The sequence below is a fragment of the Arachis stenosperma genome, chromosome 5 (genome assembly GCF_014773155.1).
Source record: "Arachis stenosperma cultivar V10309 chromosome 5, arast.V10309.gnm1.PFL2, whole genome shotgun sequence".
Classification (NCBI taxonomy): domain Eukaryota; kingdom Viridiplantae; phylum Streptophyta; class Magnoliopsida; order Fabales; family Fabaceae; genus Arachis; species Arachis stenosperma.
This window is the reverse complement of record NC_080381.1, coordinates 20,114,057-20,131,195: the sequence shown is the minus strand read 5'-3', so window position 1 is coordinate 20,131,195 and position 17,139 is coordinate 20,114,057. Positions and strand designations below refer to the sequence as shown.

Below are 17,139 nucleotides of genomic sequence, written 5' to 3'. Positions count from 1 at the left end.
CGTTAGACATAACAGTCCTCCGTCTAAAAACAAATAAAATAAAAGGGTAAAGTACTAAATTAATCTCCTACGTTTATGCGTAATCCTGTTGTGGTTCTTAAAGTTTAAAATGTCCTATTTGAATCCAAAAAAGTTTCATTTAACTTCAATATAGTCCCACAGTGAGGTCAAAGTTAAATAATTAATGAAATATCCTACAAGACAGCAGTAGAAGAACAAGGTCGATAATCTGAAGAATAAGTACAAGTTTCAAAGGCACAAAATCAATTGTGGATGCATCAATAGTTTTATTTATTATTTTTTATAATTTAAATAAAATATTTTTTATAGAACTAAGGAGAATAATAAATAAATGTATTGATACATCCACAGTTGATTTTGTGCCTCTGGAGCTTGTATTTATTCTTGAAATTATCGACCTTATTCTTGTACTGCTGTCATGTAGGACATTTAGTTAATTATTTAACTTTGATCTCACCGTGAGACTAAATTGAAGCTAAATGAAACTTTTTTGGATTCAAATATGACACTTTAAACCTTAAGAACTGAAACAGAATTACGTCCAAATGTAAAGGACTAATTTAGTACTTTACCCAAAATAAAATTATTATAATTATTAATTGCATAATAATATTGTACCATAATTTTTTGTATTTAATAAATTTATTCATTAGATTTATATATATATATATATATATATATATATATATATATATATACTAAATAATAATAATAATAATAATAATAATAATAATAATAATAATAATAATAAAATTATTAGAGATTATTCTACAAGAAATTTAAAGTTAAAACTATTTGATATTTTTATATTTAATATAATCAAAAATGTCATATTTCTAAAATCATATTTCTATTAAAAAAATATTTTAATATGAATTTTAAAATATCATTATTTATCTTACTTGTTTTTAACAAAAAAGAGTGTATTATTATTATTATTATTATTATTATTATTATTATTATTATTATTATTATTATTATTATTATTATTATTATTATAAACCACCTTTACCATATTAAATCATAAATTATGGGTTCAAAAACTACAGGCCCGGTTGAATATTAGTACAACAAAAGGCCTAATACGATGCACAAAAAAAAAAAAAAATCAAAACAAATATTTTATATTGGTAAAATATAAGGTACAGATCAAAGTTTAAAGATATGCTTATGTGGCAAAATATATACCATACATTCTAAAGCCACACTTTTCATTTAAAACCGTAACTCTTCACAAAGAAAAGCGTCACCTAATGGAAAAAGGTAAATTAGAAGATTTAAGAGAAGAAATAATTAAATTATCAAAATTAATAGATCAAAAATTAATGATTTTAACCAATGTTAATTGTAATGACACCGAATTCTTAAAATCAATACAAAATGATTTTTCTCAAAATTTTTATTTTACTATAAGCTTTATTGAAGGACTTCAAAAACCTGAAAAAACTTATTTTTCACACGGAATTTCTAAAAAATGCTACCATGGAAATGATTCCCCACATCTTTATCATACTTTAATTTTAACCCACAATTAAATTCTATAGTAGATATGCTTGAAGAAATATTAGTATCCATAAAATTTCAAAGAAATAAGGAAAAAGAGAATCCCAAAGAAGAAAAATTTCAAAATATAATCAACATAACAGACTTAAAAGTAAAACCACTATTGAAATTATGAATATTGAAGAAAAATTAGAAGAAGTTACAATGCTTTTTAAACAATTAAAAATGGCTCAGGAAAATAATATTATGGAACATGGTTTTCAAATAGAAGAAGAATTAGTAAATTCTGAAAATATAGAAAATGAAGAATACATTCTAGATTATTCAAGTGACGAAGAACCAGCAATTCCAATACAAGTAAAAAATGAAGCTGGAACATCTAAGGATAATCAATCTCAATTTAAATGGGAAACAGGTTTTGATAATTATGCTTTTAAAAAAGGGTTTATAAATAAAGATTCAAAATATACAAAAAAACCATCAAAATACGTTCCTAAAATCCAGGAAATGGAAGGAGAAAGAATGCTTGACTTAGACTGTAAAAAGAATGAAAAAGAAATTTTCAAAAATTGGTTGAATTCCTTTTTATTAGAAGCTTTTACTAATCCAAAACTTAGTGAATTGTCTGGAAGAGATATTTGGAATTACACAGGGTTTCATACTAAAGGAACTATAAGAGATTATATGACATCAATAGAAAATCAAATAATAGAAGATTTAGCAACAAAAACAACAGCTTATGATAAGATATTATATATAATGATGATTCTATATAAAGAATTTTTTGGAAAAAATATTATAGATCATAGACAAGAAGTCTATAATAAAGAATATCAAGAAGCAAAAAACTATTTAGCTAATATTCAGATATATGATCTATGTAATGTGGAATCTTATATATGCGAATATAGAATACATTATTACAAATTAAAAGAAGAAGATAAAAATCATTATCTTAGTATGTATATAACAAAACTTCCATATCCTGCTAATGAATTTATAATGGGAAGATTTATAAGAGAAATAAATAGAGGGACAATTGAAAATAATTTTGGTGGAGCAACCTCTGCAATAAGAGAGAAAATAAAAGAACGTTGTATGCAAAAAGCAACTCAAAAAAGATTTGTGAATATAATTAGAATTTGTTGTCAGGATAATGAAGAGATACTCCAAAAATATGGTCTTAATAAAAATTTTCAAAGAAAAAGAAAATATCAATTTAGAAAAAAAAATACTATCCAAACTGGAGAAAAAAGAGGTATTTTAGAAAAAGAAATAACGATAAAAACAAAAGACAAAGAAATGACTATTGCCCGAATAAAAAAGAAAATTGTAAGTGTTGGTATTGTCAAGAAGAAGGACACTATGCAAATGAATGCCCGAAAAAGAAGGATAAAAAGGATCTTACTAAACAAATAGAAATTGCTAAGTCTTGTTTCATGGAACCATTAGAGGAATCTGATGATAACTTAGACTATATTTTTGAATATGTCTCGGAAACAGACTCAGAGATTGAGTAATAATGCCACATTTATTACTATAAAAACAATAGAAAAGTTTATAAATGCTTTCATAGATTCTGGAGCAACACAATGCTTTGCTAGTTCAAATATAAAACTTGATTGGAAAAAATTAAAGAAACCATTAAGAGTTAGAATAGCTAACAAATCAATACATAAAATTGACCAAAAAACAGAGATGGTTGAAATTTTTATTCAAAATTATAGGTTCATTGTTCCATCTATATATATGTTAGATTCTGGAATGGATTTTATCATAGGAAATAACTTTTTAAAGCTATATCATCCATTCATTCAAGAATTAACATATATAGTTTTAAAAGCTCCACACGATTCTTCAATAAATCAAAAATCAAAACGCATAAAAATACCGACTACTACTATAGATAAGATTTTAAAATTTAAAATATTTTCTATATTAGAAACATGTTATTTAAATTTATACTTTCAGATAAATATCTCAAAAAATAATCTTGAAATAAAGATAGAAGAACTTTTAGATGAAATTTGTACTGAAAATCCTTTAGATATTAAAAATACAAATAACGAATTAGTAAGTATTAAATTAAAAGATCCTACAAAAGAGATAAATGTTCCAAATAAAATTCCTTATTCCGCAAGAGATAGAGAAGAGTTTTCATTAGAATGTAGAGATCTTTTGGAAAAAGGAATTATAAGATTAAGTAAAAGACCTCATGCAGCTCCAGCCTTTTATGTCGAAAACAATAATGAAATTAAAAGGGGAAAACGAAGAATGGTTATTAACTATAAGAAGATGAATGAAGCAACTATTGGTGATGCTCATAAACTTCCAAGAAAAGATTCTATTTTAGAAAAAATCAAAGGAGCAACTTGGTTTTTATCTCTTGATGCAAAATCAGGATATTGGCAACTTCGTTTAGATGAAGAAACAAAGAAATTAACTGCTTTTACTTGCCCAACAAAAGAATCAACAAGTGTGTTGCTCTATGAATGGAATGTATTACCATTCGGATTAAAACAAGTCCCAGGTATTTATCAAAGATTTATGGAAGAAAATCTAAAAGAGTTAAATGAATTTGTTTTAGTGTACATTGATGATATACTAATTTTTACAAAACAGGATAAAGAAGATTATCTTCAAAAATTATTAATAGTTTTAGAAAGATGTAAAGAAAAAGGATCAGTTCTTAGCAAAAAGAAAGCAAGAATAGCAAAACAAGAAATAGAATTTCTTGGATTAATTCTATCCACTCAAGGAAAGCTAAAACTTCAGCCAAATGTCCTAGAAAAAGTAAATTTATTTCCTAATAAAATAGAAGATAGAAAACAATTACAAAGATTTTTAGGATGTATAAATTATATTTCTGATCAAGGATTTTTAAAGAATATAATAGAATACACTAAAAGCTTATTTCCAAAAATAAGTACTAAAAAAGAATGAAAATGGGATGAAAAAGACAGTATGCAAATTCAAAGGATTAAAAAATTATGTGAAAAACTTTCACAACTTTATATTCCAGAAGAAAATGACTACTTAATAGTAGAAACAGATGCTTCAGACATAACCTGGTCAGGATGTCTAAAAGCTAAGAAAGCTATAAAAAGTTTGGAACAAGAAAAAGAATCACTAGATTCTAAATATTTCCCAAAAGAATTACTTTGCAGGTATATTTCAGGGACTTTTACTCCAACAGAACAGAGATATACTACTCATGAAAAGAAAACTCTAGCAGCAATTAAATCTCTTAAGAAATGGAAAATTGATTTACTACCCAGAAAATTTATATTAAGGACAGATTCAAGTTACCTAACAGGTTTCATACGATATAATTTAAAAGTTGATTATAATCATGGACGATTGGTAAGATGGCAATTATTTTTGTTACAATATCCAATAAAAATTGAATATATTAAGGGTGACAAAAATGTTATTGCAGATACATTAACAAGAGAATGGAGTTCATCTACAACACATTAGATCAAGAAATTCACAAATATGAGCAAGAGCTCGAAAAATGCAAGCATTGTCAGCAAATAAGGACACAGATCCAATCCCTCAAGAAGGCCATTGAGGCAATAAAATCAACACAACAAGCAAAACCATCAGAGTTCGGCCAGCTAAGCATGGTGGACAAATCAGGTGAAGAAAAAATTTCAGAAAATAAAACGATTGCTGAAATTATTAAAAAATCCACCCAAGATAAAAAATATTATGTAATCTATAATGGCCCCATGAAAGGAGTATATGATGCCTGGGAAAAAGCAACGCCATTCACACATCAATCAAGGATAATTCATAAAGGAGGATTTTTAACATTAGAAGAGGCAAAGGAATCCTTCAGGGAATATGAAGCTCTTCATCCAGAGCAAACCCTAAAAAGAGCAGATAAAGCTCCAGTTCAAGCCCAGAGAACATGAATAATAAGAAACATTCCTACAAGGGCAGAGATCAAGGAAAAGAAAAGGGTCTGTAGATCAAATCTCAGAGAAACCCTTAATATAGTCCTGAATTGGACTGAAGAAAAAATGATAATTTTGGAATATTATCCTGTTGCCAAAGAACAGTTAACAAAGCTGGTTATCTTTCCAGATGCTTCTCCATTTGATACTTATCAGTTTTTTCAGTATGGATTAATTGATACAATTTTAATTTTTAATGATCTAAAAATTATTAGTGAGTTTCCTGCAGGATTCGTCGATGCAGTAAAGAGATTTAAAAATATGATTGACAATGTAAATCCAAGGGATATATCCCTAAAATTTACAAATGGTCAACCTATTTTTAATGAAGAAGAAGAATGCTTGGTTCCAGCACACCAAAGTAATATTCATGTCCGTTTTCCCAGGAAATTTTCAACCAATTGATCAGATTCAAGACTTAACAATTTATAGTCATGAAGGAAGGCTAGCCAGCACATTAGCAAGGATCTTTGAAAGAACTCAAAAAATAACGAAGGAATCTCACACAAGGATTAATTATAAAAGTAGAAATAATTTGCTTGTGTCCAGTAAAAGAAATGAAATTGAAGATAGAGAGATGAGACTCTTGGTGGAATTTGAATCAGCATTCTACAACTTATTCGGACTTTTAGAAAAGCTCCTTGAAGGGATAAAGAGGAATCTCTGCTATTTGATAAAAGACAGAGAAGACCACAAGTGCCAGCTATGTGCCTCAGAGTTATCTGAAGAAAGCAATAATAAAACGGAATCAACTCACATGATGAAAGAAGAGGACAATGCATCTGAGGGTCACATGATAAAAGAGGAAGACAGTGCATCTGAAGCATCTCTTAACATTATTGCATAGTGACATAAGCACTTAGGTCATAAAGCACCAACAATGTAGCTGGTGCAAGATAGCAAACAATGACGTAAGCAATGACGTCATAAGAAGGGTAAGGATGGGGATTGTCCATCAAACCCAACTATTATAAATAGATTGCTTAGGCAATTGTAGAAGGCATCAGACAATAGAAAGTAGGAGGCTAAGAGTACTCATATGCTAGGAGAGCAAGGAGGAAGCTGCCGAGGCGATTCTATAGTCTGAAGAAGAATTCCCTTAGGGAAAATAGTTCTAAACTCCCCTCTGGAGTTAGTATCTACAATCTCCCCTCTGGAGATAAAAACACCTTATGTAAAATATACTAAATAAAGGAAGTTTTTCTCCAGAAAGGTACATCTTCATCCTAGTCTTTCAATTATGAATTATTTAGAAAATTTAGAATTAACAGAAGAATCTGATTATTATATATTAACTGCTTTATTAGATAATGAAAAACAGGTTGTTCTAAAAATAGAATTAAATCTCAAATCAAATGAAAATTTTAATAAACAAAATCTTTTAAAAGAAGTTTTTAATAGAAAAAATATAATATACTATGGAAAAATTCAACTTGAAGCCCCTATAAAGATAAAATCCGCCAATGGAGAATTTGAAATAGCTTTGATAAATGATGAAGAATTAAGTAAACAGATTGAGAAAATTAAGGATCAACAAAAAAGATTTAAATTGGATGGATTCATATTAGTACTATACAAGTCTTAATCAAATCTACATATATGAAAGGAATTAATTCACCAATAAGCTTAGCAATCTGTGATAAAAGAATTACTGATGACCCAATAGATCAAATAATTGGAATTGTTCATGGAAACTTGGCAAATGTAAATGTTAAATTCAATGCCCATCTTGGATATGCTATACCCTTATCAACTGAAAATCTTGGAAAATCTATAAGTTTGGCTTATAAATTTCACAGAAAGAGTCTAATGGAACAAGACGATTAACCATTTTCAATTACATATGCAATAAATTATGCTTTAACAAATAGCCATCACAGTATAATATTTAAAAACAGAGAAAGAATTTATGTCGATGAATTATTTCAGAAAATTGTAAAGACAGAAATACCAAAATATAAAGCTATTGAAAACCCAGTTCTATTATTAAAAGAACCATCAGGAAAATTAGTTTCATCGAATTTTCAAATAAGAGAATCTAAAATTAATAGTCCTTTAAGTTTATCTAAATTAAAGATTAAAAAAGAAAATTCTGAAATAAAAGAATTAACAAAAAAGGTCAAAAAATTAAATGAAACCCTAAACACTAAATTATGACAATAAATAAAGAAAAAATATATGTAACTTATCAAGACAAGAAACAAGAGCTCTTTGAAAGAGAAAATCGGTTGAATTATTTACAGTTTTCTGAAATAAATCAAAGAGCATTTGAAGCTCTAAAAATAATCTATGACAAATTGAAAAGATAAGTTGAAGAGCTAGAAAAAACGATAGAATCTCTAGAAAATAGTGATGAATCGATGATAGAATTTGCAGAAATTCTGAATAATGAAGCATACGAAAATTGAAAGACCAGAAAATAAAATAAAAAGAAAAAGAGCGAAAAAATTAAAAAATAAAATAAATGAGTATAAAAAGGGAATTAAATAATCTTCAAATCGAAATTAATGACCTTATAATAAAAAGGATAGAAATAAGAATAAATATAAACAAGTTAGAGTTAAACTTAAAAAATTTATGAATGCCTGGAAAACCATATTATAACTTAAAAGAATTAAAGCTGTTGAAAGAAAAAATGGAGAATGAAGTTGAAAAATTAAAAAGATATTTAGAAGCAACAGAAAATGTAGAAATAAAAGAGGTTTTTGAGGATTTGAGAAATTATATTAAAGAAAAAGACAAACAGATAAAATATTTTATATACAATAATCCATGCAAAAAAGAATATTATAAACTAAAATAAGATTGAAAAACTATAAAAATAAAATCAGAATTATAAATAATAGTAATATGGTCAATATTTTTTATTATGAATTGGCAAATTATTATAAACTTATTCGAAGAGTTAATAGAAATTTCGAAAAAGAAATTAAAAGAAAAGACGATTTTAAAAAAATTGGTATCAGAGTCAAGTTAACGATTAAGGGTAACACTTTCTCTCTAAAAGCAACACTTTTAGTGATACGCTTTTAAATCTATAAACAACCACAAAAAACAAAAATCTGTAAAAATGCATGAGGACTTTTACTTAATCTTATAATTCCTTTTTCCAAAAGATCTCTACATTCTAATGAAAACTCTTCTCTATCTCTTGCGGAATAAGGAATTTTATTTGGAACATTTATCTCTTTTGTAGGATCTTTTAATTTAATACTTACTAATTCGTTATTTGTATTTTTAATATCTAAAGGATTTTCAGTACAAATTTTATCCAAAAGTTCTTCTATCTTTATTTCAAGATTATTTTTTGGGATATTTATCTGAAAGTATAAATTTAAATAACATGTTTCTAATATAGAAAATATTTTAAATTTTAAAATCTTATCTATAGTAGTAGTCGGTATTTTTATGCGTTTTGATTTTTGATTTATTGAAGAATCGTGTGGAGCTTTTAAAACTATATATGTTAATTCTTGAATGAATGGATGATATAGCTTTAAAAAGTTATTTCCTATGATAAAATCCATTCCAGAATCTAACATATATATAGATGGAACAATGAACCTATAATTTTGAATAAAAATTTCAACCATCTCTGTTTTTTTGTCAATTTTATGTATTGATTTATCAGCTATTCTAACTCTTAATGGTTTCTTTAATTTTTTCCAATCAAGTTTTATATTTGAACTAGCAAAGTATTGTGTTGCTCCAGAATCTATGAAAGCATTTATAAACTTTTCTGTTATTTTTATAGTAATAAATGTGGTATTATTACTCAGTCTCTGAGTCTGTTTTCGAGACATATTCAAAAATATAGTCTAAGTTATCATCGGATTCCTCTAATGGTTCCATGAAACAAGACTTAGCAATTTCTATTTGTTTAGTAAGATCTTTTTTATCCTTCTTTTTCGGGCATTCATTTGCATAGTGTCCACACTTACAATTTTCTTTTTTATTCGGGTAATAGTCATTTCTTTGTCTTTTGTTTTTATCGTTATTTCTTTTTCTAAAATACCTCTTTTTTCTCCAGTTTGGATAGTATTTTCTTTTTCTAAATTGATATTTTCTTTTTCTTTGAAAATTTTTATTAAGACCATATTTTTGGGGTATCTCTTCATTATCCTGACAACAAATTCTAGTTATATTCGCAAATCTTTTTTGAGTTGCTTCTTGCATACAACGTTCTTTTATTTCCTCTCTTATTGCAGAGGTTGCTCTACCAAAATTATTTTCAATTGTCCCTCTATTTATTTCTCTTATAAATCTTCCCATTATAAATTCATTAGCAGGATATGGAAGTTTTGTTATATACATACTAAGATAATGATTTTTATCTTCTTCTTTTAATTTGTAATAATGTATTCTATATTCGCATATATAAGATTCCACATTACATAGATCATATATCTGAATATTAGCTAAATGGTTTTTTGCTTCTTGATATTCTTTATTATAGACTTCTTGTCTATGATCTATAATATTTTTTTCCAAAAAATTCTTTATATAGAATCATCATTATATATAATATCTTATCATAAGCTATTGTTTTTGTTGCTAAATCTTCTATTATTTGGTTTTCTATTGATGTCATATAATCTCTTATAGTTCCTTTAGTATGAAACCCTGTGTAATTCCAAATATCTCTTCCAGACAATTTACTAAACTTTGAATTAGTAAAAGCTTCTAATAAAAAGGAATTCAACCAATTTTTGAAATTTTCTTTTTTATTTTTTTACAGTCTAAGTCAAGCATTCTTTCTCCCTCCATTTCCTAGATTTTAGGAACGTATTTTGATGGTATTTTTGTATATTTTGAATCTTTATTTATAAATCCTTTTTTAAAAGCATAATTATCAAAACCTGTTTCCCATTTAAATTGAGATTGATTATCCTTAGATGTTCCAGCTTCATTTTTTACTTGTATTGGAATTGCTGGTTCTTCGTCACTTGAATAATCTAGAATGTATTCTTCATTTTCTATATTTTCAGAATTTACTAATTCTTCTTCTATTTGAAAACCATGTTCCATAATATTATTTTCCTGAGCCATTTTTAATTGTTTAAAAAGCATTGTAACTTCTTCTAATTTTTCTTCAATATTCATAATTTCAATGGTGGTTTTACTTTTAAGTCTGTTATGTTGATTATATTTTAAAATTTTTCTTCTTTGGGATTCTTTTTTTCCTTATTTCTTTGAAATTTTATGGATACTAATATTTCTTCAAGCATATCTACTATAGAATTTAATTATGGGTTAAAAGTATGATAAAGATGTGGGGAATCATTTCTATGGTAGCATTTTTTAGAAATTCCGTGTGAAAAATAAGTTTTTTCAGGTTTTTGAAGTCTTTCAATAAAACTTATAGTAAAATAAAGATTTTGAGAAAAGTCATTTTGTATTGATTTTAAGAATTCGGTGTCATTACAATTAACATTGGTTAAAATCATTAATTTTTGATCTATTAATTTTGATAATTTAATTATTTCTTCTCTTAAATCTTCTAATTTACTTTTTTCCATTAGGTGACGCTTTTCTTTGTAAAGAGTTACAGTTTTAAGTGAAAAGTGTGCCTTTAAAATATATGATTTATATTTTGCTACGTAAACATATCTTTAAACTTTGATCTGTACCTTATATTTTATTTTTTTTTAAGGTCAAATTCCATTCACATAGAAGAATAGAGTACAAATACTAGGTCCAATTAGGCGATCAATATAAGGGTAAAAATATAATTTTTCAATAATGTAAGAAAATAACTTAAATAGAGAATTGGAATAAACACATAAGAAAAAAAGGGTGGGGTTATATTAATAGTGCTCTCAACATTTTTTCCATTACCACCGAAGCTGTTTTCAAGATTTGCTCCGAGGCGATTGTTCTGTTTTCGAAAATATTCAAGTTGCACGCTTTCTAGAGAGGACTATGGCTACATAGATGACATCGGAATCGGAGTCTGCCTCTCATATCCAAGGGACGATGACTCCCTAAATTTTAATTTTTTTTAATAAATTAAAAATAAATTTTGGTTTTGCTTTTTTAAATATTTTATTTTAATTTTCTTATATTAGAAAATTAAATTTTAAACTCTTTCAAAATTTTGTGTTAGCTTCACTCCTGGTCCTGGGTGACATCCGATAAAAACTAGAAAATATATGCTGGTGTTAGTTAGATTTTTATTTGTTTATATTATTAATCATATAAACTGTATTTATTTATAAAGACGAAACACATAGAAACATAAAATTGTATTTAGTAAATAAAATATAAATAAAAATATTATATTTAAAAATATTAAATTAATATATTTTATATTTATTTTGATAAAAAAATTATATTTTTATTTTTTATGTCTTGTTCTTAATGTATTGTCTTACTCTATTCTTAGAAATAAACGCAATCATAATGACTATAAAATTATTTATTGGTAATATAACTTTTTTAATCCACCAAAAGAAATTAAAAAATTATAATTTTATTGTTTGTTGTCTTTTTTATTTTTTTTAAAAAAGTATAGGTAGACAATGAAAATACTAAACAATGTGAAGAATAGATATATCAGATGTTCATTTCACTAGGTGTACGAATGGTTATTTTAATATTAAAATTTAAGTAGATAATTTAAAAATGTAATGTATTTTTATTTGATTAGTAATTGTTCATATTGTTCAAAATAGTTATTGTTTAACTAACGTTTCTTTTTTTTTTTTTTCATTTTCACACTTTTTTTTTTTCATTTCTTTTACACACAACTATTGCTCCCACTAGAAGAAAAACACAGAAAATCACAAAAGATCTTGAAGCTTGCGACAAAAACTATCAAGGCAAGAAGTCTCAAAATCTTTGGTTAATAAGAAATTCTTAACCTTCCTATGATTTTCTCTCACCGCTCTTCCAACTTCACTTTCATCATCCATCACAATCTTAACAGCTTTGAACACACTCTCTTTTGTAAACAACCCATCTTCCTCACCTTTCTCAACTTCAATTCCAACCTTCAACTCCATACTCATCCAAAACGTGGCAGCAGCACAATCTGACACGTCTTCACAAGAGCCTCCGTTATGGAAGCTGAACCACAGTGTGTTATGAAGCACCCAACAGAAGGGTGCTCCAAAACCAATTGTTGCTGCACCCATCTACCGTACACAACTCCTCTTTCCTCAACTCTTTCTTTAAATCCTTCTGGTAATGCTTCTTCAAACCGGTTAGTTCAAGACCAAGCAACAGTTCTTGAAACTGGCTTTGTTGCAAAGGGGTTTCGCTTCCAAAAGCACAATAAACCACTGAACCGGGTTTGAATCGATCAAGCCATGATTTCCATTTCTCTTCTAAAGCAATGTTTGACGGCTCTGGCAAGAGAGGCCCGGAAAGCAAGCATGGCTTCTTGTAAAAATTCTCCAAGAAATCAGTGTACGGACCATCGATTTCTCTGCAACCTTTGAACCCAATTGCATCTGCTAACTCTCTTCCAATTCTGAACCGATCATATATCGGAACACCGCTTCCGAATTCCCATTTCATTGTGGAAGCTACGAAGCGAAGCTCGTGTGCATGAAGCTTCACCGATGAAGCGGGAAACCCTGGTGGAGGTTTCATGAGATCAGATTCCGTTAAATCATTCCCTTGACTCTGTCTCTGTCTTGGTCCTTTATCAAAGTAGGCCATTGCAAACGGATAGAGGATCCAGTATTGCATGGATTTGATGCCGAGTTTTCGAGTTATGTTGATTGTTGGGTAGCCAGTGTTGGAAATCGAAGAACAAGATCTGCGGGTTTAGCTCTTGAAGTTCTCTGTTTGATCCATGGCTGTGGCGATCAGAGGAAAAAGAGAGAAGGGGACGTCAGAAGTAGTTTCAGCTTCACGAGGAAGGCCATGGACGTGAGGAACAGTGATGGGGATGAAGGTTTAGGTGTTGAAGCTTTGAGATTGTTGTTCTCGGGACGAAGAAGGAGATTCTGTGGCCTCTCTTTGCAAGTTTGTTTGAGAAGTGAAGCAATGGCAAACCATGGAAATATGGCTATGTGTATTGGAGGAGGAGGAGATGCTTCTTCCATGACTGCCATTGACGTGTGTGCTGTGTGTGGATTGCAGACAAGTATATAAAACCAAATTTGGTTTTTGAGTTTCGAGGTGCTTCAACTTTCTCCCAAAATATTAGGTGGGGACACTCTCTTGCATCAATAAAGCTAATAAAATATATATCTATACTCAGACCTTGAAGTGATGGGAGCTGGGAGAGGGTCCCCAAATATAAAAAAAAAGTTCTAATGGTGATGTATAAACATAATTTGACCAAGAAAGGATAGCATGTATTTTAGATATAGAACATGATTCACACAAGTTCAAAAGTATAGCTTTGGCATATTCAGACTTCCCACATGCATTAAGAACTCTTATAACATTACGTACAGCTGTGTGACCAAGTCTTTTATGTCATAGTTCAATTGGGTTATAATTTTGTTTATTAGATAATAAGGCATATTTAGATGAATAATCAATATTAGGTAAACCAGAATCAGACTTGCAAAGAGTTAGACTAGTAGTAACACATTTAGACACAAGACATAATGAGTTATTATTATTATTATTGAAATTCACATGCTGATCACAATTGTATATAGCTTTGGAATTACGAGAATTAAATTTGGATTTGCAATGATTTAAAGAATGAGTACTAGAGTCAGATTCTAAACATGATGGAGTAATATGATTGTATTTAGAAATAGCAGAATCAGAATTAAGACATAATGGGTGCTTATCAGTTAAATTCACAAATTGAACACAATTATAAATACATTTGGAATTAAGAGAATTCAAGTTAGATTTGTAAGAAATTAAAGAAGTAATGTTCTTGTCAGAATTGCTATTATTGCATTTCACAATTTGGTCTTTATTACAAGAGGCCGCTAAAATAGTTTATTGTCATTTTGTTGTGCACAAGTACTATAATTCACAAAAGAAAATGAAGAATTACAATTATTAGAATTTACAAAAAACAACAAACATTTCTTATCATCATTTTTAGTAGAAACAGATTTTGGAATAGTCAGTTAATCAAGGACATAAATTTCATTGTTAGATTTGCCTTATAGCAGAATGTCCCTGGAATCTTGATCACAAACAATACAGTGTTTAGGCCAAAACTAAAAAAAGACAGGGTTATCTTCGGCAAATCTTGAAACACTTAGAAGATTTTGAATTATTTCAGGCACATGTAAAAGATTCGACAATTTAAAAGAAACAAGATTATTTTTATCAACTAAAATAGAGAAGCCTTGATTTTGAATAGAGATACCTTTACCATTACCTACAAATAGTTTATCTGAATCTGAGTTGCTTTGTGAGGAGAACAGCAAATTTGAGGCATCATTAGTAAAATGGAAAGATTCTGCTTCACTAACCGAAAATAGTACCCATTCAAAACATAACAAATGTGATATAACCACTGTAATTTTTAGGCAATTCATCAATAATTGCTTAAATATGATCATTTTCTTGTAACTCATAACCAATTGCAAAAAGTGAGTCAACTAGATTTCTAATTTTTACCAAATAATCGGTAATAGTACTATTCGTACCCTTAATAAAATCATTGGCTTAGATTGTTACCAACCCTCTTGCATGACTTCACACATGGCACTTACTACGTGTACAGACATCCTCCCAATCAACATTGTTCATTTCTCTTATGTTTGCTAATTCGATCATTCATTTCTATATATACTCATTTATAAATAATATTTTTCAATTAAGAATTAGCGAAACAAAGTTAAGAATTTAAATTATTATTACAGAGAGAAAAAGAAACTACAAATCTACAATCATCAATGCTAAAAGTATATATTATTTTTACTTCGTTTAATCTTTATGATAAAATACTTTGTTATTAAAATGTAATCATTTTATTATCTTAAGTTCCTAACAAAATTTTACATATTTTTTTATGAATTTTGCTAGGTAACAATGACTTTTGTGAATAATGTGAACAATGAATTTTAAAATTGGTCCAATAAAGTAAAAACACACTACACCTCCAAATTATCCACCTAAATCTTAATATTAGGATAAGCATCTGCATACCTATTGAATTGAACATCCAATATATTCATTGTTCACATTGTTTAGTATTTTCATTATCTACTAATGGTTTTCAGTAGCTAAGAGAAGGGGGGTTGAATCTTAGCCCCTTTTTTCGCTTAGTAACACTTGCTGTCTTTTAGAACACTTGAGGAGATATTTCTTGTTTTTGTCTCGTGCCTAGTCAAGAGACTTTTTTTTTGTCTCGTAACCAGCTAAGAGATATTTTTTCAGTTTTGTCTCCTACGCAGCAGAATTAGAAATGAAGTAGAAGAGAGAGAGAGAGAGAATCACACCAAGATGTATCCTGGTTCAGCTGCTAAGTGCAATGCAGCCTACATCTAGTCTCCATCACAACAATGATGGAATTTCACTATAATCACCATGATTACATACACCAATTCTCTCTAGGAACTACCCTTCCTATCTGGGACAAGTCCAGAATCTAACCCAATCCTGAACTTGACTTGGTAACCCACCAAGCTTTCAACTGCTAAGTGCTAACCCAACTTGTAAAGGGATTTCCACAGAATCATGAAACACAATACAGATGTATAAATGACCTCTAAGGACATGTATGGCTTTTTCTTTTAATTTTGTATACTCTACCTTTTTCCACTTTATGACTTTTTCATACAAACCTCACTGTTTGCCTTTTTCCATGAGACTCAAGACAGACAAAACTAAATAGAAAAATACAACTTGAAACACATTGAAGGAGAAGAACTTCTATTAGCTTGAGTAGCTATGAGAACTCTGTGCTTTCACTCTTTTCCTTACTTCAAGCCCTGGCTGTTCTCCCTTATTTATAGAAGGGGAAGCCTCCACGGTTGAAACTGTTGGACCAAGCTAATCTTCTTCTTTTTCAACCCAAAAATCGGTTCGGCCAGAGAGAGAGGAGAGGAAACCGAATGTAAAACCCAACATGCAATTACCTCTATGTCTTCCCTTCATACCAAGCTTCATCAATCCGGGACTTCTATCTTGACTTGCTCCCCAAGACGGATTCCTAGCCCTTGATGCGTCCTTGATGCTTGACAGCTCCTCCTGCTCTAATCTTCTGCCTTCTCCTCCACGTAGCCACAGTAGCTACCTCCTCTGATGGTTGATCAAAAGTAGAGACGAGCCATGCTTCCAAGGGATCTTCTTCCTCTGACCGAAGTTGATCTCTTCCATTTTTGGGTATGGAGAGCTTGAGATTACTTCACCACATCTTTCCTTTTGTGGTAAAGATCTCAGCTACAACATACTTCAGATTTTATTTTTCTTGATGCCATCATCACAATGGCTTCATGCTTGCTCCTAGCTTCTTCTTCTTTCTTCTGATAGCTTGTTTGTGCTTCCATCTTTCCTGATGGATGTGACCGAATTCTGAAGAGAGAGAAAAGAGAGTAGAAAGAAAAACAAAGCTATGGAAGTAATGAGTGTTACAAAATAAAATCAACTAAAACCAACTTCTCATGCTTTTGCCTAGTAACGTGTAAACTTCAATTAATGCCATCAAATCACTTTGCTTTTTCTCTTTCATGTTATCAAGGCAATTAATACAAGTTAAATGAATTTTGAAATCCACCAT

General features: G+C 28.9%; 1 pseudogene; it reads right to left on the bottom strand.

Moving 5' to 3' along the window:
* Nucleotides 1-12,246: 12,246 nt before the first annotated feature.
* On the bottom strand, nucleotides 12,247-13,807 carry LOC130983027 (cyanidin 3-O-galactoside 2''-O-xylosyltransferase FGGT1-like; annotated as a pseudogene).
* Between the last annotated feature and the right edge of the window lie 3,332 nt (nucleotides 13,808-17,139).